At 38.9% G+C, this 24943-nt stretch overlaps 1 protein-coding gene and 1 non-coding gene across 2 annotated transcripts in view; one reads left to right on the top strand and one right to left on the bottom strand.

Moving 5' to 3' along the window:
- LOC113466402 (formin-like protein 13) overlaps nt 1-24943 on the top strand; it is an 85420-nt gene that overhangs the window by 51559 nt on the left and 8918 nt on the right. The window lies entirely within an intron of this gene.
- Nucleotides 16390-16462, bottom strand: Trnaa-agc. The gene has a single exon. It is a non-coding gene; the product is annotated as a tRNA-Ala (tRNA).

Consider the following 24943-nt stretch of genomic DNA (forward strand, 5'->3'; position numbering starts at 1 on the left):
TTTTTACTTTCCTTATCCTATAGGAAGGAAAGTAATGTAATCGGGTCAAATTTTCGATGGTCAGTTTTTAATGCCAAAACACGTTTTGAGCTCCCTAGAGCCTAAATTCAAAGTTTCAGCCATTGGTCCGTGTGTGTGTCTGTCTGTCTGTGTGTCTGTCTGTAAACAAAATATCTCGAGAAGGGTAAGAGCTAGAGACTTGAAATTTGGTATGTAGCTGTGAAATGTGACAAGGATGCGACACGAAACTTTTGGTTAAGACCGGTGCAACGCTCGGCGGCATTTTACCGCTTTTTGGCGGTTTCCTACCGTTTTTTTGGCGATTTTCAGCTATATCGACTAAACGGTTATAGATATTGTAAAAGTTAGGGTAAAAGAACACTCAAATAAGCATCATTCAATAGGATAAGGAAAGTCGTGTGATGTTCACACCAGATTTTTTTATGAGGCACCGTAGAACAAACAAGCTTGATTAAGATTCGTTTAAGCCTAAACCATCTTTTGGGGCTCTTGCCCGTACACCCAAGTCTCAAAGTGGGCTGTTTGTGTATGATGTTATACCGACAGACATCAAACATTACAAGAACTTACCCGTACTTTTAAAAATAAAAGCAAAAGAATACATTAAATCTTCACGTATAACCTGTCTGCCCTCCCCCCCTCTCTCTCCCTCTCCCCCTCTCTCTCTCTCTCGTTCTATCCCTCTCCCTTCTCATTTTCCTCTCTCTTCCTTCTCTCACTTTCCCCTCTTCTTAGAGATACTTTCCCCCATTTTACTTTCCTTATCCTATATTGTGTATATTAACAGCATAAGAAGGAAAGTATTTAGTATTTCTTCTTTTCTTCTTCTTAGGAAAGTATTTCTTCTTTTCCCTTTTCTCTTTTGTGCTTTCTTGATTTCAGCCATCACATAAAGCTTCTAGATTAGCGGTTCCCAAACTGTTTTTCTACGCGGCCCCCTTTTTACTTTCCCTATTTCAATTGTGAAGGCTCCGCGGCCTCTTTACTACATTTTAAGGGACTTTAACCTCCTGAGAGTTTGGGAATCACTGTTCTAGACTTTTCTACCCCACAATGCCTGTATTTTTCTCTCTCTCAATATTGGGGATCGAATTCCCCTGTTTATATCTATACTTTTCCCCCAATACATTATTTCTTTCTGTTCCGGGTCCCCTAATACTGACGTACATTTTCCCCTAAAGCCTATTTTCTTTTGTCCCCTAATTCTATATTTTCGTTTCCCCTAATATTTTCTTTTGTCCCCTAATTCTCCCCTAGGCCTATATTTTCTTTTGTCCCCTAATTCTCCCCTAGGCCTATATTTTCTTTGCTTCACGACAGGAAACGTAGACAACAACAGTCTACGGTTTCTAAGAGAATAGAAGAAGCTTCTTCGCCTTTTCCCGCGTGTTCAGACGGGGTCGGCGTTTTTCGTCAACCTCTCAGACGATTGCTTTGGGCTGACATTGGGTTTGGCTACAAAATTTTTACGAGTGGATGCCCTTCGCACTCAAACTTTGCTAATTCTTTAGGAAGGGAAATTTCAGGCTGGTGTTCTCCATGTTTAAAGTCCCTTCGAGAATCGAACATGGGATTTCCGATGTGAAAGCCAAGTGTGAAGGTTGCCTTCCATGCCTCAATCTAGCATTCTAGCAGAATAAATAATACCTATAGTTGACATTTCCACCGTTTTCTCATGCTTACTCATATCTCATGTTTTTACTCATACATATCTCATATTTTCTTTGCCTTCTCATGTTTTCCATTTCATGGAGACAGCCTAGCCCCGTGACTCACCCATTGGACATTGGAACTCACCGAGTAAATTATCCATCGGCCGACTGTCTGTCTCTTCCTCTCCCTCTTCCTTCTTCTTCTTCTTCTTCTTCTTCTCCTCCTTTTTCTTCTTCTTCTTTTTCTTCTTCTTCTTTCTTCCTCCTCCTCTTCTCCTTTTCTTCATCATTACTACATAGTTTATTTCTCATTGCCAGACTAGGGTCTCCTTCCTCTCCCCCTCCTCCTCTTCTTTATACCTCTTTCTCCTCCTCCTTTTCGTTATTGCCAGACGAAGGTCTTCTTCCTCCTTCTCCTCTTCTTCCTCTTTTTCCTCCTCTTCTTCTTTCTCCTAATCTTCCTCCTCCTCCTGTACTCCTATCCCTCATTGCTAGTTTAATCTACTTTGTGTTGTTGGTGTGTGGTGTGTGTGTTTTCCAAGAATTAATAATTCAATTAATTGCTGATTCACGTATGAAAAGTTCAAACTGAACACCAAGTTCAAAGATTTGTAACAAGTTGTAGGTAACAAGAAAGGTCTTTGGTAACAAGTTGTAGGTAACTAGAAAGGTCTTTGGTAACAAGAAAAGTCTTTGGTAACAAGTTGTAGGTAACAAGAAAGGTCTTTGGTAACAAGTTGTAGGTAACAAGAAAGGACTTTGGTAACAAGTTGTAGGTAACTAGAAAGGTCTTTGGTAACAAGAAAAGTCTTTGGTAACAAGTTGTAGGTAACAAGAAAGGTCTTTGGTAACAAGTTGTAGCTAACAAGAAAGTTCCCAAAAGCAAAGAAAGAAGGAAGACAGAATAGGAAAAAGACAGCCAGCCGTAGCCGTTCCGAGAACGAACAACACATCTGTTTAGGATCAAGTTCTCACTGGCCGGGGATCAAACCCGCGACCTAGCGTTTACAAGGCAGACGATCTACGTCCCAAGCTAAACAGGCTGGGTCCATTTATTGTTATCTGTGGACAAAAGTGTGGATACATATTTCTGGACATGGTCTTCACTTTACTGGTGTGGATTACAGACTATCCCCTATCTAGTAGACGTTAACAAACAAGACTACAGACTACTTGTTTGTTAACATCTACTAGATAGATAGGGGATAGTCTGTAATTCACACCAGTCTAGTGAAGACCATACCCACAATGCAGATTTTTCCGAGTCATCGGAATTTTATCCCGACCATTCCAATACACCCTTGCACTAACCCTTATTATTTCTGCGTTCCAATGTTAACCCTATTTTTAGACTTCGTTTTTACCCTATTTTTATTCTTTCAACCCTCGCTGAAACTAAAATCCTTCGGCAGAAGAAAACATACGTTTGTCATTAACCCTGGGTGAGACAGGTGCCGTTTTGTTTTTGCTCTCGTTTCAATACAACACCAATGTGAATTTAGCACCCAATTTTGAAAAATATGTAGATATTTTTGCTCTCCTTCGAACGATATACTATACAACTATACCTACCTATACTCAAAATTTGATTTTTAAACTTGGTCCGCTCTGCCTTTTACCCATCCAGATGTATAGTTATATTTTTCTCAGTTGCACTGTTGCAAGGGTTAAATTCAGCATCCATTGCACATCTCGGTGTGTTCCACTACCCTTCTTATCCTACCACCCCACCACCCACAACCTGCACCCTCCCCCTAATCTTATTCAACCCCCCACTCCCACCCATATCCTTATGATCCTTTTCTTGTTCAAAGTACGTTCACCCCACTACACTCTTGAGAGAGAGAGAGAGAGAGAGAGAGGGTGCATGGAAGGATTGAGGGGGATGAATGCATTTGCATGAACAGATAAAACACACATAAGCCAGCAGCCAAGTTACCTTGGAGGGTAGCGCGGCTGCCTTTTAAGCGCTAGGTCGCGGGTTCGATTACCGCACGAGGTGACTTTATCCTAAACAGACGGAGTTCGTTCTCCTATCCTGTCCTGCTTCTCTCTTTGGTTTGGAGACGGTATGACATCCGCGTTGTCACACTTGTTCCCTCTATCAAATCTCTTGAAAAAAGATTACGTACGTCCAAAGTTACACGATAAATCAACACAACACGTACAAAGTTTCATCCATCAAACCCCATAAACTGAAATTAATAAACCCTTTTTTTAATACTTAGGTACCTACAAAGTATCATCTATCAAACCTCAGAATAACAAAAGGAAAGATCGCCCGGGGCGGAATTCGAACCCCCGACCTAGCGCTTACAAGGCTTTCTTTCTCAATGGAGAAGCCTGCACTTTACTGCCTCACATTATTCACATACTCTCTCACCCCCTTTTCAATTTTTACTGCTATGCCATTATTACACAGTGTTTTTCATTTCCTTCCTCTATGCCAGTGGTTCTCAAACTTTTTTGCATGGCGCCCCCTTTGGGCATATTCTCATTTTTTCACGCCCCCCCCCCCTACCTTACCTTCTTACATAACATACACATAATTATATGTAGGTGATTTTTTCCCCTCATTTAATGCTGTACATTTCCCCTAGTAGACTTTTCCCCCATTTACTTTTCCAAGATGTCTTCTCATTTTCCTCTCTTGACTTCTTAGAGTAAGGTACAGATATAATATGTAGGGTTGTAGGGCTATAGTGCTATTTTTATTACGTATAGGGCTTTATACTGTTTCTACATAGGGGTTAGAAAGATTCTGGGTAAAAGAGGCTTAAAAGGGGAGGAATAAGAGGGTCTGAAAAGAAATTAATGGTGAGAAAGAGAAGATGGGGAGAGAGAAGGAGAGTAATTGAATGACGGAAGGAAAGAGAGAGAGAGAAACGTGAGAGAGAAAGAGAGAAGGTGGAAGGAAACAGAGAAGCGAGAGAGAGAGAGAGAGAGAGAAAGAAAGAGGAAGAAGAAGAAAAGGAGAGAGAGAGAGAGAGAGAGAGAGAGAGAGAGAGAGAGAGAGAGAAAGAGGAAGAAAGAGGAAGAAGAAGAAGAAAAGGAGAGGGAGAGAGAGGGAAAGAGAGAGAGAGAGAGAGAGAGGGAGAGAGAGAGAGGGAGACAGAGAAAGAGAAAAAGAAGAGAAAGAAAAAGGAAATTTTCCCCCTGATTTGGAAATCAAAAGTGCTTAAGGGTGTTTTCTTCGTCTTACATAAGTAGTTTTTCACCCCCCCCTCTCCCTCCCTCCCTCTCTCTCTCTTTGTCTGTCTCTCTCTCTTTCTCTCTCTCTCTTTGCCTGTCTCTCTCTCTCTTTCTCTATCTTTCTCTGTCTCTTTCCCTCTCTCTCTCTCCCTCTCCCACCACCTCCTCCTCTCTCTCTCTCTCCTGTCTTGGATTTTTCACCCTTATTTTTTTCCAGTTCTCCCCCTTGCATTGGAAAAACTCGGCGCGGTTAAATGTCTTGGGCTTCCAAGGCTCGGATTTCTGGATCGATAAAGTGCATTCTAAGGGGGGTGGCCTACACCCACATTCACACTTTGCACTTTTTTTATATATATATTTGATTCAGGAAGTTGTAGGTAACAAGAAAGGTCTTTGGTAACAAGTTGTAGGTAACAAGAAAGGTCTTTGGTAACAAAAAGGTCTTTGGTAACAAGTTGTAGGTAACAAGAAAGGTCTTTGGTAACAAGTTGTAGGTAACAAGAAAGGTCTTTGGTAACAAGAAACTTAGGGTTCGTTCTCGGAACGGCCGGCTTTCTCCTATCCAGTCTTCCTTCTCTCTTCCTTTTCGGGACGATAAGACCTGACAGTTGTTACAGTTTACTCTATTCCAAACGTTGATTTCTTGTGGTGTCCTTCCTACCCTGGCATATCGGGAAATGAGATCGTAGAATCGTTGATAGAGCCTCTGGACAACTTTTGATGGTGCAGAGACTGTAAATCAAAGTTCTCCTGCTGACTGGTGAAAAACATAAAAACACCAACAAAAACGTTCACAAAAAAAAAGCAAAAAAGTTGACCTTGTTTTTATTTTTTCCTGTTTCTCAACAAAAGAAAGAATGGCCAGAAGGCCACTCCAAAAACATTTCGAGCTCAAAAAGGTTTTTCATAAAAAGAAAAGAAAAAAAAAAAAAAATCTGGTGTGAACATCACACGACTTTCTATTACATTTGCGGAATACGTATTTGAAAAAAAAAACCTATCCAGTCCTCCTTCTCTCTTCCTTTTCGGGACGATAAGACCTCAGTTGTTACAGTTTACTCTATTCCAAACGTTGATTTCTTGTGGTGTCCTTCCTACCCTGGCATATCGGGAAATGGGATCGTAGAATCGTTGATAGAGCCTCTGGACAACTTGATGGTGCAGAGACTGTAAATCAAAGTTCTCCTGCTGACTGGTGAAAAACATAAAAACACCAACAAAAAACGTTTACAAAAAAAAGCAAAAAAGTTGACCTTGGTTTTATTTTTTGTTTCTCAACAAAAGAAAGAATGGCCAGAAGGCCACTCCAAAAACATTTCGAGCTCAAAAAGGTTTTTCATACAAAGAAAAGAAAAAAAAGACTTTTAGCCCTCACGAAAAAAAGAGGGCTACATACGTGGGCTAAAAATCACTTTTTTGACATCAGGGGATCCCAAAACGGATATTTCCAACCATTTCCCGATTTTGAAAATTTGGACCGATTGCAATACTTTCATTACTAGTATAGCTCCGCTATACTGTAGTAATAGAAAGTAAAAAAGACTTTTAGCCCTCACGAAAAAAAGAGGGGGAGAAGGAGGAGGGGAAAAACAAAGTGGGGAAAAAAAGAGAAAGTAAAAAACGAGAAACGAGGGCATTAACACCAAGGTTAGGTCGACCTTGAACTTTTCGGCGAAAGTGGAGGGAAAAAGAGAAAATTTTTGGGGGGTGGGAGGAATGGAAGGGGGAGAAAGTGGGAGAGAAGAGAGGGGAAGAAAAACGCTTGCGTGGGATAAATTTGGAGCTTGGAAAATTTTCGTCATTCCCTCTCTCCTTTTTTCTCCCTCTCCTCCCTTTCTCTCCCTTTTCCTTTCCTCTCTTTCTCTCTTTTCTTTCTCTTCTTCTCTCCTTTCCTCGAGTTTCCCAAGTACCATATAGGTATGTAGATAGATACCTACATATTTCGTTCTTCTTACTTCTCCTTCGTCCTCCTTCTGCTTCTTATTGTTGTTCTTCTTTATTAATTTTTCTTTTTCTCCTCCTCCTTTCCTCTCTTACTCTTTCTTCCTTACCTCCTTCTCCCACTTTTCCATTTCCCAGGGCTTTACGAAATTTCATTTCGACAATGACCTTGAATTTGTTTCAGCTTTTCACACTTGTTTCGGAGTTTTGCTCGTGAAAAATTTATACTTCTGTGTCAAGAAGAGCTTTCTAAAGTTTTTTTTTTTTTTTTTTTTTTTTTTTTTTTACGTGAACGCACGAAATGCTTTCTTTTCGATGCTTTCTAAGTAGTTCTAACAATCTGTTTAAGCTGCGTTTTACTGCGTTCAATGAAAATGAAACATTTGCTATATGGAATACTCTCAAAATAGTACCAAAACCAACACCAACAAAATACTCAAAATAGGTATACCAATATAATTCATGAATAATAATTGTATCTCTCCACCTCTCCAGTCTCCAAAACACTTCCAGAATCCATACCAAAATAATTTACTAGCAACAAATACTACAATGAACGCAAATACCAAAACAACTTCCAGATCAAAATACACCTCTCACAGCCTACAGCCTACACAGTACACACACAAAAAAATATGACGGAAATATTCGTAACCAAAATTGTAAACAAAAAGTAAACAAACGAAACAAAGTATACGACTCATCAGAGAGATAAGATGACCTTCACATTGAACAAAGTATATAAAACCTTATGTAAACGTCATATTGGTAAACCACGTACATAACATAAATAAATCTACATATAGGTACCTACGTATATAATATACATATGTATATGAAAATAATGCGTGTCAATGATAATAAGTATATAAAATCCTATGTAAAACGCATATAAATATAAACCTTGTACAGAAATAATATACCTATCTATCTACATTATGTCAATATTTTAGGAAGATTATACTTTTTTATACATAAAAAAAAATAAATACACGTCCTACTTTGGACTAAAAAGGAATATACATAATTACATAAGATATATACGTATATTTCAAGGTATACAAAAATGCGTGTTAAAATAAACAGGGCGTATACGGATGCATTTTACATTAGGCCAGTCAACGACACGTGGTTACGGGTGCATCGATGCTACAATAGGCCAGTCAACCCCACGTGTATACCGGTGTATAGCACGTGGAGTAAGCCACGTGGGGGACAAGTGTAATTTTCCGATCCCAGTGAATGAACTCTGGTTTGTTTGGGATTTGAGTTCTGCGATCTAGCGGAGTGCGGGAGAAACTGCTTCGAATTGTTGAGTTTGAGAGAGAACGGAATTTTGGAGTGAATCTGTTTGGAGTTTTGGAGAGAATCGGAAAGGAAAAGTTTTTTAACCTTTCCTTTTTACAATGTTTTTTTTTACGATTTTTTGCCTGTTTTTCACGGAATATTTCTGTGAAAGGATAATTTTAGAGACAATAAAATTGTTTTTTCTCTGTTTCATGAGGACTAGAGAACCAAGTCCAGTCATTGTAACTTGAAAGGGTTCTTCAAATCATTGTAACTTGAAAGGGTTCTTCAAATCCTCATCTTTTTTCGAATTTTTTTTCACTTTTTTTTTGAGAAAATACAAAATAGGTCATAAAAAAAGTAAAAATAGTAGATTTTATTAAATGACACAAAATGACAAGGTATCTGGTATCAAGGTAATTTAATTATCTTGTCCTGATAAATAACCAACAAACGCCTGCAAAAACGAAGAAAAATCCCTCGCACGTTGCATACACACTTCAAATATCAGGCGCAACATACACATTCGATTCTTACGTTCATGTATGACGTTTTATCTAACCGTGAGTGTTACTCATTGAAGGGGCAAGATAGGTAAGGAAATGACAGCGTTTGGCTACCTGTTGATTATGCTGTTTGAAAGTGGGCGAATTTTCCATTCAGGCTTTTTGCAAAGGCTTTGTTTAGGGTCACGCGAAGAGATAGGTAGCTTCGGCAGCTTTTTTTCTCTCCGGTGTGCATGTGTGTTAGGGTCTATTTTTGGATACCCGGGTCAGCCTAGCTTGGAAGGTACAGCGTCCTGTAGGGCTATGTAGTATAATGGGCTGTTCTGCTAATCTATGGTGAACAAGGCCTATGTACCTCTCTTTTACCTATATATCAGCCTATATAATATATATAGTTATGTAGGTACTATGTATTCTTGTACCTATTTAGCCCATGTATTGTACCTAGTGTTGTACTGTTTCAGGCTATGTAGTCTAATGTACTGTTGTACTCATCTATGGTGAATAAGGCCTATGTACTATTGTACCTATTTATCCCATGTATAGTATTAAGGCCCATGTATTACTATACCTAGGTATTTATTCTATGTATAGTTATGTACTATGTATGTATTGTTGTACATATTTAGCCCATGTATTGTACCTAGTGTTGTACTGTTTCAGGCTATGTAGTCTAATGTACTGTTGTACTCATCTATGGTGAATAAGGCCTATGTACCTACTGTTTTACCTATATATCACCCTATATATAGTTATGTACTATGTATTCTTGTACCTATTTAGCCCATGTATTGTACCTAGTGTTGTACTGTTTCAGGCTATGTAGTCTAATGTACTGTTGTACTCATCTATGGTGAATAAGGCCTATGTACCTACTGTTTTACCTATATATCACCCTATATATAGTTATGTACTATGTATTCTTGTACCTATTTAGCCCATGTATTGTACCTAGTGTTGTACTGTTTCAGGCTATGTAGTCTAATGTACTGTTGTACTCATCTATGGTGAATAAGGCCTATGTACTATTGTACCTATTTATCCCATGTATATAATATTAAGGCCCATGTATAACTGTACCTAGGTATTCATTCTATGTATAGTTATGTACTATGTATTGTTGTACATATTTAGCCTATGTATAATGTGTACTGATTACCTACTCTTACATGACACACTATGAACAATATTTGGGGACACGGGAATTATGAATGGTACCAATACTTTAACCCATTCGGGCTCAGTGGTCCGAAATAGAGTGGTTCGGAATTTCTCCGAAGGAGGTCAGTTAAGGTGTTTGCGGCCAAAGCCTTTCATATCACTCTTAGAAGGAGTTGAATCGATTTGTTAAGTGTCGAATCCATCCTTTGCATCCTCAAGTTAAGGCCGATTTTGATTGGTTAATGGTTTAACAAATTTCTTGTAACTTTTAATAGTTTTTGTTGTGTAAGTTGAGATTTTTCGAAATTAGGAAAGGCGTTATAAGAAGGTTTTCCTCCGCCTTATACCTTGGAAATAAGATTGAAAATTTGGGGAACATCTGCATTTAGACAGAATTGTAAAATAATAATACATAGTAAAAATAAATAATAGAAAGTAATAAACTCTTCCTTTAATCGCCGGGCTCAATTGAGAAACATTCAAACATCCCATGAACATAAGCACCCGAAAGGGTTAACCAAGGCCTTGGGATTGATTAGAATGAGAGAGAAGAGTTCAATACACTTCACCAAGGCAGGCTGTGACGTCACAAAATATTCAGGTTAACAATAAGTAATGCCCCTCCGCTCCGCTCTTGCGGAGTACTGAGAAACTAACGACAAACGTCGAAATTTATACATTACAGTGCCGTCAGAAATTGACGATCTTGCTAATAATGCCGATGTAATGGTACGATAACGTATGCATCTAGACCCTCTGTCGTCAGTTCCCAGCATTCCGCAAGAGGGAGCGTTTGCTACGATCGTCATTTTCTAACGGCACGGTGATGTATGGATTTCGATGTCATTTTCTGACTGATGCATACCGATTACTTCACCCAGAGGTCGCGCCAGCTCCAATTAGAGGTTGTTCACTCGAAGACTCTCTTCAGACAAAACAACCACACTCTCACTTTCAGACCAAACCGTGCCAGGAGAAAGTGGTTCTGAGGAAGAGACCTAGATAGGCCGGGCCAAGTTTCACTTTCGTTCGAAGCTGGTTCTCAAGAGTGATCAAATTGGTGTTTGTTTTACATTTCCGAACTTGGCATAGATAGCGAAAGTTCTGTGATTTTTTTTCTTCCTCAATCTCTCTATCAAACCTCTGAAAAAAAAAAAAAAAAAAAAAAAAAAAAAAAAAAAAAAAAAAAAAAAAAAAAACAGTTAGAAAAGACTGTAAGAGGGAAGGGTGGAAATGCAATTCGGTCCGAATTTTTCGCCCCTGGGTGTATTCTATACTCGTCTCATTATACTGAATGGTGCCCTACATTGGGGCCACGACCTAAGGTGAATAGCCCCGGCACCCTCGACCGGGCGAAAATAAAATTCTCAATTTTTCGACTGCTCTTCTCTCCACTTCAAGTTCTGGCTTCATTTCTATCTATGCACAAATTCTGTCGTCATAAATCATGGAGGGATGGGGTTGGTATGACACGGAGCTGAGGAGACAGGTAGAAAAATGACTTCTGATGTCATATGAATTAATAACCTGCCTCGGTGGTGTAGTGGTCTAGGCGCTCGACTGGTAAACAGGAGGGCGTGGGTTCAATCCCAGCCGAGGTATGGAATTTTATCCTCAATATAATTTGAGAATTCGACCACAATAATAATAGTAGCCTACTGCTGGAGTAAAGGGACTTTTCAGTCCTATGCGAGCAGTATAAATAAGCACTAATAGGTAGGTAGATAGGTACCTACATAGGCAGGTACCTACATATGTAGGTACCTACATAGGTCTGATGAATTAATAATGGATGTAAATAGGGTGAGCTTCAATGTGAGTATTAGCGGACCGCGGTTAGTTTGTCGCCAAATGGAGGGTATAAGCTCCGTCACCAAAAACAAAAGGAGGAGGTGCGGGTAGCTTGTCGCCGATGAATAAACTTCCACATAATATAAGCACCGTCACTAAAAAGCTAAAAACCATCGCAGCTATAGAATATACCTTGTTCATACTACCAGCATAGAACAGAAAAGTTCCTTTACTCTCGCAGTCTAAACTTATACAGTGACTTTAAATCTCCATGACCCCATCAAACAAAAATTGAGTGGACTGCTCCCCAGATCATTTCACGATGAACACCACCTTCACCGCAATGTCATAACTCACCGCATCACCACACCGTTGCACACCGGTTACAATCATTGCACACCGCACACACCGTACCAATTTCTCTCGATAATTGCAGTTCCTATGCAGTTTACTTTCACTAGTTCTGGTTGTTATGCAACACGCGGAATGCAATTCATTCCACTCTCTCTCTTGTGATTCTTTCTCTGGGAAGTAAACAGTAAACACAGAGCTAGGCTGATTGTGGGTTCAAACCCGGGTGAAATATGAATAATTATGTATTAATTAAATAATTACCTTTTTTTTAAGATGAGTGTTTCACCGCCGTTTTTATTTCGTAGCGATGAAACAACTGCTACATTGGACGCTTGTGGTCTGTGTCGTAGACTGCCCATCCCATAGTATGCCTTCCATTTATCATTATTATTTTTTTTTCAATGGGTTTGACAGAGGGAACTGTAACTGGTTAGGTCTTATCATTGCGAAAGAAAAGAGAGATAGAGGACAGGATAGGAAAAAGCCAGCCGTTCCGAAAACATGCCCATCCCGTAGTATGCCTCTCATTTATCATTATTATTTTTTTTTCAATGGGTTTGACAGAGGGAACTGTAACTGGTTATAGGTCTTATCATTGCGAAATAAAAGAGAGATAGAGGACAGGATAGGAAAAAGCCAGCCGTTCCGAAAACTAACCTTAAGAGTTTAGGATAAAAACCGCTCCGGGCGGGAATTGAACTCGCGACCTAGTGCTTAGAAGGCAGACTTGCTACCCTCCAAGTTAATGAGGCTTGCTATTTTTTTTTTTTTTTTTTTTTTTTTTTTTAAGATGAGTTTTTCACCGCCGTTTTTATTTCGTAGCGATGAAATAACTGCGACATTGGACGCTTGTGGTCTGTGTCGTAGCATGCCCATCCCGTAGTATGCCTCTCATCAGATGGGCGAGAAGAGACACAATACTTCCCATTTAGGTGCTGGCTCAACACGAGAACACCAGAAAGTAACCCGTTGAAATATTTGCAATCGAAAAACGAGTACAAACTTTTGTCGATGGTGGGAACCGTACCAATTTAATGTTGATACTTTTACTAGGAGCTATTTTGACTAACTTTTGGGTTATTGGTGGAGATGACATTTTCACAACTGCACACATTCGTAAACTATACAAAAGATAAGAGACAACCTTTCAAATGTACCATTTCCCCAGTTGGTTTGGAGGTTAGCGCGCCTGTCGTGTAAGCTCTCCAGGTTCGATTACCGCCCGGGACAAAATTTTTATCCTAAACAGATAAGGTTCGTTCTCAGAACAGCTGGCTTTCTGCTGACAAGATACCTACCTGAAACTCTACCTCTCGTTAAATCTCGCTCAATAAAAGAGGCCCACAACTTTCACTGGAACAGTAGATCATAATAACCGTTAACCGTTATACCGACTGGTTTAATTATGGTAATCACGGGTGTAATTCCTGTTATAGTTATTACAATTAATTCTTTTTTTTTTATTGCACACAAAATAATACTTTTACTGTTTTTATTGCATGTTAATGTGGGTATATATATAATTGCTAATTGGGTCCAGACAGCGGTCCAGTTATTAGGAAGTAAGGATTGAGATGATGATGTGTTGTTTTGTAGTTGTTGTTTCAGAACATGTACTACCTAGGTGAAAACAGTTAGCTAGATCATTGTTTTCTCCCGTTATGATTATGTTGTGTGAGATCAGTTTTGTGTTTTCTGGCTAGGAGGAAAAGTGGCACATGGCGTAGGTCATTAGCAGGTACTGTAAGTCACTTAAAAAAGTTCAATATATTTTTTAGAAGTTGGATAGAGAGGACTGTAACAACATTTTGCTTATCGTCCCGAAAGCGAAGAGAAAAGGAAGACAAGCTAGGAGAAAGCCAGTGCAAACTATACATTTTGAAATTTGGGAAATGTCCGGGTTTTCCATGGAATGTCCGGGTTTTTGGAACCAAATGTCCTACTTTTTAAAAATTTGATCTGGAGACCCTATGTGTGAGATCAGTTTTGTGTTTTCTGGCTAGGAGGAAAAGTGGCGCATGGCGTAGGTCGTTAGTAGGTACTGTAAGTCACTTAAAAATAATTTTCATTATAAATATCACGTATTATCATTTTAAACAAGTATTCAAGCTCAAACCTTCATATCTTGCCTGTGAAAGCTCTTTGAAATCATCTTAATTAATTTTAATCAGTGAATTAACTCATATTGCCTTTTGACGCTCATTTTCGAACCTTTTGACTCCAGTATAAAGTCGTCCATTGCCGTTTGCCGGTCTGTCATCCAATTGCATTCGATCTTATTCTATGTATAGTTATGTACTATGTATGTATTGTTGTACATATTTAGCCTATGTATTGTACCTAGTGTTGTACTCACTTAAAAAAGTTCAATATATTTCTTAGAAGTTGGATAGAGAGGACTGTAACAACATTTTGCTTATCGTCCCGAAAGCGAAGAGAAAAGGAAGACAAGCTAGGAGAAAGCCAGCTGTTCCGAGAACGAACTTTATCAGTTCACAATAAACTTAGGTCCGGGCGGGAATTGAAATGCCACCTAGCGCTCACAAGGGAGCTAGGCTGGGTAGAAGAGATTTCATAGAGGATAGAGGCTGGGTAGAAGAGGTTTCATAAGGACACAATGGACAAACGGAGCTCTAATCCCGAAATTGAGATGATTTTGATCGAATTTTGTTGTGGTATTGAAGGGAGTACTAGAGTGATCTAGTTTTATTCGGGCCACCCTGTATATAGGAAGTGCATGATGATTATGTAGGTAAGGTACATCCATTGCAAATCATAGCGGTAGTTTGAATACACTGCACTACATCAGTTCACATTTGACGTTTCTAAAACAATAGAGCCTAATATCGTTTCTTCTTCTTCTTTTAAGTATCAATAAAAAAAATTCATACAATACCTTAAAGAAGAGAAGGAAGAAATCTCAATGGGAATCTCATTTTTTGTTCTCCTAAACGTACCTAACATTTGGAAAATTTGGCAATTTTTTGCAAAATGGCATACCTACTTGGGCGATCTTGTTCCTGAAACGCGGATATTATGGTTGTGGCAGATACCAAATACCATGACAATCCATGACATGCATATCACTCATGCATAGACAAATTTAATAGGAAATAGGTATGAGGTCTGTTATTACTATTACTACTTTTAGGTATATCTGTTTAAGGTATCTACCTGTAGTGTCTGTTATTGTGGTGAATATTGCAATTCTTCTGTTGTATGGCCAGTATTTTTGTGGTTAAAAACTTCAGATGGAAATAAAAAAAAATCCACAATGGACGAACGGAGCTCTAATCCCGAAATTGAGATGATTTTGATCGAATTTTGTTTTATTGAGGGGAGAACCAGAGTGATCTAGTTTTATTCGGGCCACCCTGTATATAGGAAGTGCATGATGATTATGTAGGTAAGGTACATCCATTGCAAATCATAGCGGTAGTTTGAATACACTGCACTACATCTGTTCATATTGGTACCTATAAAACAATAGAGCCTATCGTTTCTTCTTCTTCTTCTTCTTCTTCTTCTTCTTCTTCTTCTTCTTCTAAGTATCAATAAAAAAAATTCATGCAATACCTTAAAGAAGAGAAGGAAGAAATCTCAATGGGAATCTCATTTTTTGTTCTCCTAACTAAACGTACCTAACATTTGGAATATTTGGCAATTTTTTTGCAAAATGGCATACCTACTTGGGCGATCTTGTTCCTGAAACGCAGATATTATGGTTGTGGCAGATACTAAATACCATGACAAACCATGACATGCATATCACTCATGCATAGACAAATAGGAAATATAGGTATGAGGAACGTTCTGTTATTACTACTTTTATAGGTATATAGCTGTTTTAGGTATCTACTTGTGGTATCTGTTATTGTGGTGAATATTGCAATTCTTCTGTTGCATGGCCAGTATTTTTGTGGTCAAAAACTTCAGATATAAGAAAGTCATAAATAAAAATAATAAAAAAATATTAACTTTAATAGTAAGGAAAGAACGCCGACCCTATTTAAATAGGAAAAGGCTAGGAAGAAGAAGTATAGTAAGGGAAGAAACAAGCAGGGCCCGTCCCTCCGGGAATTTTTTAGGAAGGAAGAAAGAAAAAAAAAGAAAGGAAGAAAGAAAAAAAGAAAGAAAGGAAGAAAGAAAAAAAGAAAGGAAGGAAGAAAGAAAGGAAGAAAGAAAGAAAAAAAGAAAGAAAGAAAAAAAAGAAGAAAGGAAGAAAGAAAGAAAGAAAGGAAGAAAGAAAGAAAAAAAGAAAGAAAGAAAGATAGAAAGAAAGAAAGAAAAAAAGGAAGGAAGAAATGGAACTAGACATGGAACTCAGAAAAGCATTCAGATCGAGTGTCTGTCTAGACATGGAACTCAAAACTAAAGTCTTTTTTCTTCACCATTTCTGTCAAAATAAATTGGCCTATGGGATTTCCACCTATCATTCCGCACATAAAAAACTCCAAGGAACAATATTCGAACGCCAAAAATTTTGGAGGTGCGGGGCATCGATCCCCGTACCTCTCGCATGCTAAGCGAGCGCTCTACCATCTGAGCTACACCCCCTGTTATTAGAGCTCGAGAGATTTACCATTTATAAATCGAATATACCGTTCCAGTGTTGAGTATGTTTGTATGTGGCATTGGATAAAGATACGTAGAGGGGTGTTGGACATGAAGGTATTTAGTTCGAACCCCCTCAGGGGGTTTAAAATAACCTGAGCAATGCTAGAGCAAGAGAGAGAGGTATTGTTGATATTATGCATTATCCAATCAGAAATTAGCTTTACCTATTTAATTCACTGAAGTTTTCTCTATCTCCTTACTTTTGCATCTCTCTCTATCTCCTCTCCTTTTCATCTCTTTCTTTTTAGCCCGTCCTTCCTTTATTATTACGATAGTAATAACAAAAGGTATAGTGGACGGGCTATTGTATTTGCTTCGGTGTCTGTCTGTTTTTCATCTCTTTCTTTTTAGCCCGTCCTTCCTTTATTATTGCGATAGTAATAACAAAAGGTATAGTGGACGGGCTATTGTATTCGCTTCGGTGTCTGTCTGTGTCTGTCCGTCCCCATAGAAAGATTTATCCAAACCTAGTCGACCTATATATCAAATTAAAGGTCTTTCTACCAGGAACACGAAAGTGGTGGTGCAAATTGCAAATCCTCTCTCTCCACCTCCCTTCTCTCTTTCATTCTTCCATCCTGATGGTCCTCTTTGTTGTCATTCGTTCCTCTTTGAATTCGCTAGAGAAGGGCTTTCGCTGTTGATCTTTCCTTGTATAATTTGCTGGAAAAGGGCATATCTCTCAGAGTGCTTCATAATTATGTGACGGAGACTTTGTAGCTTTCTACATTAATTTGACTATGTTCAGGACCTGTGGAGTTCTCTTCGTTCTTAGCAGTATTTCTGAATTTGTTATTCTTTGCGTCCATGATACTTTTCGGATTATGTGCTCACGCTACTTAGTATTAGTAGTTCCCTAACCTGTTGAAACACCCCGTCACAAGGAAAGCGAGTCAGTAAGCCACCTCGATACAAAAGAAACACCTGATTGCCTGTGCGCTAACAAAGAAACACGTACCGGGACATACATATTATGCCTCCGTGCTATAACAGGACATTGACACCTGTGCTCAAATTCTGATGGCATATGTGTGTGTGTGTGTGTTGCAATACAAGGAAGTGAAGAGAACAATAGACCAGCGTGTGGTGCTAGCAGACCTCGTAGGCAAATCTGATACCAGAGTCTAACAGTAGAATTTGGTTCTTCTTCTAGAAGAAGTTCATTAGAATGATTAGCAACTTTGGCCATAAAACTTGAAAATTCACACCCATATTTATTAAAAAAAAACATCTTTTTTTTTTACACACATTGTAACAAACATTTGATTCAAAATTTGCTTTTTTCTGAGGTTTGACAGAGGGAACGGTAACTGCTAAGGCCTTATCGTCCCGAAAGCGAAGAGAGAAGGAAGACAGGATAGGAGAAAGCCAACCGTTCCGAGAACGCTGTTTAGGATGAATTTCGCCCCGGGCGAGTATTCACGACCAAGCGCTTACAAGCCAGACGAGCTACCCTCCAGGCTACCTAGGCTGGCCGTCCAGCCTTTGAGGCCGTCCAGACTGGGCGGCCAGCCTTTTGATTTCCTTAAGTACCCATTATTTGACTGAGTACCTAGGATACTACCTCAAGGGTGCTTTGCTCTCTGATGTACATAGTATGTCTTTGGAGCTTACAGTCTTTCCCAACAATACATTATCTCTTTTAGAAAGTCGCTCATCCCCTTATTCTCTTTAGTCTGGGAAGTATGGGATTGGGAACTGTTGCTATCTTCATTATCTGGTTCCGGACTATTATTGTTTTGTCGACTTGAACGTGTTCTTTCTCTTCTTTCCCAAACAATTAGTGCATCAATTGCATCATTTACGTCATAGTTATGCATTTCTTCAGTTATGTCATCATTAGATCTATGTATTCTATGATCCGTCAAGATTCCACTGACTGCTTCTATGAGTTCTTTATCTCTACTTCAGCAAAGTATACTCCTACCAATTTTTTGATGATGATTATGGGTTCTCGTATACAGTACAACCTCGATTATTTCAACCTCCATTATTTCAACCCTCTATCATTTTTGTCAATCTCTTTAAAAGTCTCAAGTCGTCCTCCAATGTTCCTTCTGTCACCAGGGCACCGAACAGTCCTCACTTAGCTAGGGCAATATTGAACACAAATGGGGTCAGGTTAGCTAAAAACACTCGCGGTTCATTCACCTCCCCAGTACAGAGTACAAAACTGGGCCATGGCACTCATATGAACACTAGCGCGAGGTTATCCCGCCGCGCTGAGTTCAACGTACTCGCCTCATGGGGACGAATCTATAATTTCAACCCCAAAATCAGTCCAATATAGGGTATTTATTAACCATTTTTGTTCTTTTGTACCTAACTTTGCGCCTTTTTCATTGTGTTTATACGGAATTTCAATTATTTCAACTTTCGATTATTTCAACTACCCTCGGTCCCAATTAGTTGAAATAATCGAGGTTCTACTGTACCTACTACCTACTTCTAACTTTTAATGCTGGGTTCTGTGTATACTGCCACTTCTACTAAGTCTTGAATTTTTTCCATCACCCGTTCGGGTCGCATTCGGCTCTGTTCGCCGATTGCCATTCGTGTTTAGTACTACGATTTTTACTCACTATAGCCAAACCAGGAACACGTGACTGGGTTGTCTCGGCAACATCTTCAATTGGCCCATTCATAATATTTATCAACTTTTGGGGATCGATTTTTTTAACCCCCGAAAATAATGAACAAAAAAACTGCTCCTTTTTTTTAATCGAAATTGTTTATTTTTATTTCCCAATTATTTTATTTTTTCGGACTGTTAAAATTATTATTCTGTTTTTTTAAACGATTGTTTTTAATTATTTTTGGTCGATTTTCGTGTAACCTGTGTCTGCCAATTGGACCAAAATTGTTCCTTTGTTGTGTAAACAAAAAGATTTCTCATTATGATAAGAACATTTTGTTTATTTTTAATTTCCATTATTTTGTTGTGTTTTTTAAACTAAGCCTGGATTAAGCGAACAATATCTATACTCATTAAAATCTAAATTTTTGTTTTTAATCAATTGATTTTTTATTATTTTAAATAATTCATTGAAGTTACCCACTGATTGTTTATTACCAGTATTACCAAAATAATAAAAACTTTGGTTACAATTTCGAGCTGTGTTCCTTTGTTTATCAGTTTTAAGAAACGTATCATTAGTTTGTTTATATGTATTTTTGTTTTCATTTTAATTTTCCTTTCAAATTGAGACTGTTTTTCATTGAAAGTTGCCATAAATTAGTTCGTACGACTTTTGAATTGTTTGTTTTACTCACTAGTTTTTAATATTTTTTCGATCTTTTGGATTATCCCATATCTCTAACTTTTGACGATCATGTTCACGAAATGCCGGACGTTTGAAGAACTTTGTCAGCTTTATTTGTGATAGAACTTTTAATTTTCATGATGCCTTTTGTGCCGCGTCCATTTTTGTTTAGGACTATTGTTCCGCAGTTTTGAACGGGGCATCTGGCATTGCATTACATTTAGTTCCATCATGATGATTCCTTCTTTGTCATCTCTAAACATTCTTAAGGGCCGAATTTTAAACTCGGATTATCATTTAATCCTGGTCAGGATTAGCTTCTAGGAGAGCTATTCTATGTGGGAAAGTAATGTGTAATATTTCTATGAACTTTAGGTTTGTTGGTTCTCAATTCTGGAAATTCAGTGTTGTAGTTATTACGGTGGGTATCTTCGCTGTTCAACTTTTCCAAGGCAGCATAAGAATTCTTCGTACGGACTGCAAACGTATCACGATCACGAGGGATCAGCGCATTGGCTTCGGGGAAGCATAGACTGCGGGTACTCATCATTCGATCTAAGACATTTTGTTCCTCATACACAATTACACATATCTTCATATTATATCTCATAAAACTTCATAAATAATTAGGAGATAAGGACTAATAGAAAGCCAAAATCAGCACCTAAACAGCTTCGATCAAACTAAACTCGAACTTTTCCGGGTCTTTTCAAAAATTTGATTTTCCCGGGCCTTTTCAAAATTAAACTCCTTCACTCAAACTAAACTCGAACTTTTCCGGGTCTTTTCAAAATTTGAATTTTCCCGCGCTCTTTCAAAATGACGGTCATGAATTTGAAACACTTGTGTCACGAAGAGAAGTTGGAGCGAGACCTGTTGGATCCGCCACTATCTGGAGGTGAAGATGGAGGTGATGGTGATGGAGGAGTGGACATGGAACTGGACGAGAGTCTCATCCGAGCGGAAGAGTGCGATCAGCTTTTGGGCCGCGTTCTAGAAGGTAAAATTGACTTCGGATGGTTTTCACCAACCTCCTTTTTAGCCCTTAACAGCCTGTTAGCTTAACAACTCTGTTGAGCCTGCACAAATCAAATGGAACTTAACAGGCTGTTAGCTTAATAGGCCTTCAAGAAGCTGAAAAAATCATTGGTGAAACCGACCATTTGTCTGCTTATTTGTTAGACATTTAACCAGTTTAACGTCACTGTATAACTGCTAAGGTCCTTAATGATGGGGGTTTACCCTTTATCTGGCGCGGCGCTGCTACAAAAGCTACCCGTCTACTCAAATTGACCTCACCCAGTCTGAGTGAGGCAATAAAAGCCAGATCTTGATAAAAAATTACCGTATCTGAGGAAAGTATCTCAGTGTAGCTGTACAAAATCCAGGCAAATACATAATTTAATACACAGATTAATGTAGACAAGTATGTAGATCAACAAAACTAAATCCCATCTCTCGTTGCCCCATCTAAAATGATACTTTCCTCATAGAATGAAAATAATGAAATCTACTCAAAAATGTAGACCAAACCGTACAAAAAACGAAAAAAGTAGATCAGTTGACCAGCAGATTCATTGCTCTCAAAAACCTAGAAACAATCGAACGGCATCACCAATTAGAGAGTTCAGAGGTCAGTAGCATATGGAGTAACCAGCATTACGTAAAAATCAACAGCCAATAGCAGCTCTCCCCTCCAGTCAGAATGCATTTCTTCAACCAATCAGACTGGTTCTCGTCTCCACGGTTGCCAAGTGGGACTTGGTCTTGATTTTTTTTTTTTTTGAAATTGTGTAAGCTCAACTTTAGCTGAGTTTAGCTGCTTGTAAAGTAGGGCCAAAGTCATTTGTGGATCAGATTCATGAAACCCATCGATGAAAAGGGTAGTAATCAGATTTGTGTTCCTTTTTAGGAAAAACTTGACATTTTGAACTGTTTTCGGGAAGAATTTGATGAGTGAATGGTTTTGAGAAGCAACATTTGGCATTTGGTAGAAACGGAAACTGAAGAAGACTTTCCATGAAAAGAAATTGACAGAAATTTATTGTTTCGCTCCATACATAAGTTCATCTTTGATCCGTCAATTTCTAGAAGTGTTGGGAAATAAATTCAGAATGGTGTTCCAGAATCTATGGTCAGGAACAAACTCTAATCCTGGTTTGGTAACATCCAAACAGTCCAGTTGTCTTCGTCAAATAGTCCCAACTGTCAGGGCAGTGACAGTCAGTCCCCTCAGTGAGAGTCTCGCAGTCCCAAACCAGTCCGAGACCTCTTAACCATGAAGTCACTCCAGGTCACCCGAGTTGTTCTTAGCCTAGAGGTTTCACACTTTTCAAAATCACTCTCTTCTCCAATAGTGTTGCGTTCGGCGGAATGTGGGTCATGAAGCTTCTACAGATGTGTTTGTGCTCCAAGTTCGTTGACTCTCGCGATGACCTTCCTCGTAATATTATTTTTATTACAGCTTTGTATTATATTCATACCTCAGGAGGCAGTGGTCGCCAACTGTGAGTGGGGCCGAGGGTGGCCGGATTTTGGGGTAGGATGGGACGTGGTGAAGTGACTCGTTATTTGTCAGAAATTCACAAATTCCTGAATTTGTAGGAGAAAATGGTTATTTCATTTGGCGCTCCGTAAAAGTTGATGGCGTCATCTCACATATCCAAATCAGTTCTTGATGATCGGTTGGTCCTTGGAAACAAATGTTAAACACCTTAACATTTTGAAAAAAATTGACGGCAGAGCAACTATTATGATAGCTTAGCAATGTGCGAAGAGCAGAGCGCAAATTTCTTTCTGGAATGGGGGCGAAGTTTAGTTACTGTGAGTGGGGCCGAGGGTGGCCGGATTTTGGGGTAGGATGGGACGTTGGTGAAGTGACTCGTTATTTGTCAGAAATTCACAAATTCATGACTTAGAATTTGTAGGAGAAAATGGTTATTTCATTTGGCGCTCCGTAAAAGTTGATGGCGTCATCTCATATATCCAAATCAGTTCTTGATGATCGGTTGGTCCTTGGAAACAAATGTTAAACACCTTAGCATTTTGAATAATTTTGACGGCAGAGCAACTATTATGATAGCTTAGCAATGTGCGAAGTGCAGGGCGCAAATTTCTTTCTGGAATGGGGGCGAAGTTTAGTTTTTGAGTGTGCCAAATGGATGTATTGTCTATGCAACCATTACAGACTCTTCGACGCAAAAACTTTGGTGACCGCTTCGCTTAATTTTGACTCATATAACACTGAGTACCTGCCTCTTCACTGCCTCAAAGCTCCAAACTGTGTCCTCGGTATGAAACAAATCTACAGTAGAATTTGCCTCCTAAGAAGCTATCTTGTATCTTTTGAAGAAACATCGAAACATCTCGACCTGCAGAAATTTGAAAAGGGAAGTTTGTCCTTTTCCATACAATGCCTATGGTGTAAACTCCTTTTGTGAGTAGAATTTGCCTCCTAAGAAGCTATCTTGTATCTTTTGACGAAACATCGAAACATCTCGACCTGCAGAAATTTGAAAAGGGAAGTTTGTCCTTTTCCATACAATGCCTATGGTGTAAACTCCTTTTGTTGATCTCACGAAATGGAGCCACAAGTTTACTACTTGCCCTGTTTCGTCGGTTGATTACGGATTCTTTGGATCTGGACAGGGTAAAATTAAAATGGCCTTTTCGTTTTTGGACCGAGTATCTTTTCTTCAACTGAACAACATTTGGTGGCACCAACCGAATCCCCGCACATACAATGTAAGTGGACTCTAAACTATTCTATTCAAACTAATTCAAATCTAATATTCACCTCAAATCTGGGGCTGGTATGGTTAATACCTTAATAGCTGGTATGGTTAATACCTTAATAGCTGGTAAAAGCGCCCTAGCTGGTATGGTTTTGTTCAACGTGTTTCCATTATAGAATCGAGATAGAGGTGGTTAACGTAAATGTTTAAATAGATAGTTTTGAGATGGTTAAAAAAATGCACCATTCTTCACAGATTCCGAAGAAAATCCATCCGTTGTGGTAAAAATTTGTCCAAATATCTTTCTGGGAATCTGCTGAACTATAATACCAGTATTACCTAAGTACAGCTCCATAATCCCGAACCTTTTCAGCCGGGTGGTATCCGTTATAGGAGTAGACTTGTTCCCTACTCTTTGAATGAGAATTTCGGTATAACTCCTCTTCTGTGACTCATGTGTTACTAAACTTCTCCCTTGGTATTCGCAGAGCTGCAGGCGAGCTCTGTTCATCAAAGCTCCATAATCCCGAACCTTTTCAGCCGGGTGGTATCCGTTATAGGAGTAGACTTGTTCTCTACTCTTTGAATGAGAATTCGGTATAACTCCTCTTCTGTGACTCATGTGTTACTAAACTTCTCCCTTGGTATTCGCAGAGCTGCAGGCGAGCTCTGTTCATCAAAGAGATTTGGCCTGTCCAAGCCGGAGCCTGGGGTCGGTTCTGGGCGTATTTCCGGTCATTCTTTCTGTTCGGTCGCCGCATATACTGGCAAACGCTTGATATGTAGATTTCAGAACCATAAATCTTCTACGTGGGAGTTTAGCATTGAAAGCATGAAGATTGGAGACCATTATTATATACGTAACATGACAGATCATTATTTGATACAAGTCACACTATTTAAGGACTCTTTCATTTCATGGTTTAATTTGTGATATCGAAAACGTGCTGAAATTCTATCGAATACCATTTTTACGGCGATGAAAGACCACATTTGGCCTGAAAATGTAAGAGGTGACAGCTGAGAGACCTATCCGTGAGGATGTCCGAATCTTCCTGCTTCAGACGGGATTAGTAATTTAGGCAAAGAAAATGAGCCTTCATAGGTAATAATTAGTTAGGTACATATGAATAACTTGTTGACCAAATTCAAATACATAAGGTCCAACTTTTAACCGAGTTTCAGGATATTTGTTAGTTAAGCAAACAAATTTCCAATTTTTATGAAAGGAAATGTTCTGATTTTAGTGTTCGGTCTTTGCTCGACCTTTTGTGCCCTCATGACGCCCCCTTTGGGGAGTCTGCGAGGGGTCTACGGTTAACCAAACAATTAATAGTATAGCAGGTTTATTATAATTAAAAAACTCGAGCTAAAAATTAGCTGAAATCACATGACCCAATAACAACCCACTATTATTTCAGTTT

This window comes from Diaphorina citri, unplaced genomic scaffold, assembly GCF_000475195.1.
Source record: "Diaphorina citri unplaced genomic scaffold, Diaci psyllid genome assembly version 1.1 scaffold262, whole genome shotgun sequence".
Lineage (NCBI taxonomy): Eukaryota > Metazoa > Arthropoda > Insecta > Hemiptera > Psyllidae > Diaphorina > Diaphorina citri.